Genomic DNA, 2,532 nt, shown 5'->3' with positions numbered 1-2,532 from the left:
TGATTGGTCCAAAGCACTTCTTGGTCCAAAGCACTTCTATCTCGACTAAGAACAATCAAATATTTAAAAAACTATTAATTTGTGACGAAAATGAAGTTGATATTCGTGATCAGTGCATCAATATTTAGATCTAATCTAGATCTAGATCTATATGTTTATATCTAGATCTAGAATCTAGTAGAAAATGGACAACTGGTAGTTAAGTGTGAGACGGGAGGGAAAGTAAAAAAATACCGACTTGAATAGATTAGAAATTGAAACTGAGACTGAAAGTGAAAGCAAAGGCAAAGAAAAGGAGCTAAAATCGAGAGTCTAGATCAAAGTCTAGATAATCTAGATCTAGATATCTAGATATCTAGATCTAGAGAATCTAGGTCTGAGGCTAATAAGTCAAGTCTAAATCTAGATCTAGATATCTAGTTTCTTACCTTGTCATTAGAAATCTAGATAGTAGAGGCTGCTAGCTTTTACTACTTTACTCAAACTCAAATCTGATCTTTTTCAGAACAAATTGGCTGATACAGTTTCTTTAGATCTGAATCTAAATCCTTAGATCTAGATCTAAATCTAGATCTAGTTTAAATATTATACCTTTTATTGAAAGAGAAACAACTGTCTACAATGGCCCTAAAATCCTTTAAATCTAATACAGCGTGGTGGTACAACGATGAAGAAGGAGCACGAGACAAATTGCTTCCCTTTGTTTACCATCTACAACATGGTCATGACTTGGGATAGATCAAAGATTGCAAGGGCATAAAACTTGAGGAGTTGATGCAACAATGAAGTGGGTAAAATGACATAAAATACTACACCTGTCACAATTTCAAAGAAACATCAACTTTATGATTTTACATTTCTTCAGGACAATCAAATCAATCAGACTTTTAGTCTTCGGGACAACAGGAATATTATGTGGATCAGTATGACAATCGTTGGTTAGCAAAACTGACCGTGTGACCTGGTGACCACGTTGAATGGAAAAGTTCCATCCAAAGTGTAATATACAACACTCAAACTAATCCGTTTACTACTTCATTATATCAACTTTGCACAGCATACACCAAGATTCCATGAACACGCCACAAAGATTTACATGTAACTTTTAAATCGGTAAATATGGTAAAGTCACTTACCACATGTGAATAGCCATAGCAAAGCACAACTCCTCTACGCATGCGCACGAGAACTGGAAGTTGATCCAACCATTTATTTTTCCTTACGAAACTGAAGAGTGTATTCGCCTTTCTGTTCGTTCCGGAAATAGTGGGTATGCCATTCTAGGATACAAGATTTAGGCCTACCCTCCCGTCCCCACGCCGGGCCGAGGCTAGAGTCTTTTACTTTTTTTTTCACATATATCTACATAATAATGCCTTGAAATATCAACAAAGCTAGAAACGTCCACTAAACACCCATCTCTTCATAATATGCGAGCAAGGAAAAGCCAACCGCTTCGACTTTTCGTAATTTGCCCCTTTTTTCATAGCTTGACATACATGCATACATCACCGATCGGACAAAGAAGTTTGACTTTCATTTTATTATAGGCTATATAAAAAATTAAACAAATAACTCAGTCGTCACACACATGAGCACAAAACAAGTTGTCTGGACTAAAGAATTTGTGTTATGCTGACTCAAAAAAGGCATAGCAAACGTACCGGCATCTATTTAAATTTGGAGGTGCGGGGATGGGGGGGTACTTTTATGTTGGTTTTTTTAATGTTTTTTAAGAGGTGATGATTAATTTATTTTCGGCATTTACGATATAACTATTTAGCTTACATGATATGAAATTTTTCTCTACTTTAATATAAACCTTAAAAAATTTTCAAAGGTCTATGAATATAGAAAATACGCAGGGCCTATATTATTATTATGTACCGGTATATAAAGAAGTTATATACTCGATAATACATGTTAGAATGAATCATTGCGGTATAATAATTTGTTCAATGATTTATAAAATAATTATAACAAGGCCTACCTACCTGGAAAAAAACACTCACATCCACACACACTTATTTCTTTTAATGGTTGCGTACTTCCGCAATTGGGTTATGCTTGCAACACCGAAAGAATGACTTTTCGACGGTCTCTCTTCTCTGAATATAAGGTTGGTCAAACGTTGGACACAGTATTTATATAAGGTAATGAGAAGAAAGAAAAGCGTAGGCCTACTGTATTTAAGCCCGTGTTGGCGGATTAATAAAGATCGGGGGGTGGCTGGCTGGAAGTAATGGAGGAGGATGCGCATGTATACTGGGTAGTCATGGGAAGCGGTGTTAAAATTAGGAGACAAAAAAAGCCAGGACTGTTATCAGGGATTAAGAGGGAAAAACTTCCCGATGCGTAACACTAAACACGTTACCTAGAATTGATTAATCGCCGTATTGTATCTCTGTATAAATCGTATGTGTGAGGTCTGAAATGTGTTAGTACAGAATTAAACGTTTGCGTACTTTATGTCAGGCAATTTCTCTCTCTCTCTCTCTCTCTCTCTCTCTCTCTCTCTCTCTCTCTCTCTCT

The 2,532-nt window shown here is 36.2% G+C and overlaps 1 protein-coding gene across 7 annotated transcripts in view; it reads right to left on the bottom strand.

Moving 5' to 3' along the window:
• Positions 1 to 1,181, bottom strand: part of LOC101850900 (la-related protein 1B) — a 75,991-nt gene extending 74,810 nt beyond the window's left edge. For 5 of the 7 annotated variants that reach the window (XM_005105416.2, XM_035971604.1, XM_035971606.1 and 2 more), the window contains exon 1: positions 1,137 to 1,181. The gene's annotated coding sequence lies outside the window, so the exon portion shown is untranslated. Of the gene's footprint in view, positions 1 to 428; positions 933 to 953; positions 1,104 to 1,136 lie in introns of those variants that run through there. The other 2 variants (XM_013086458.2, XM_013086456.2) reach the window with 2 other exon arrangements.
• Between the last annotated feature and the right edge of the window lie 1,351 nt (positions 1,182 to 2,532).

Source organism: Aplysia californica, unplaced genomic scaffold (assembly GCF_000002075.1).
Source record: "Aplysia californica isolate F4 #8 unplaced genomic scaffold, AplCal3.0 scaffold00470, whole genome shotgun sequence".
NCBI classification, from domain to species: Eukaryota; Metazoa; Mollusca; class Gastropoda; order Aplysiida; family Aplysiidae; genus Aplysia; species Aplysia californica.
The sequence above is the reverse complement of the archived record's forward strand: the minus strand, read 5'-3'. Positions and strand labels throughout refer to the sequence as shown.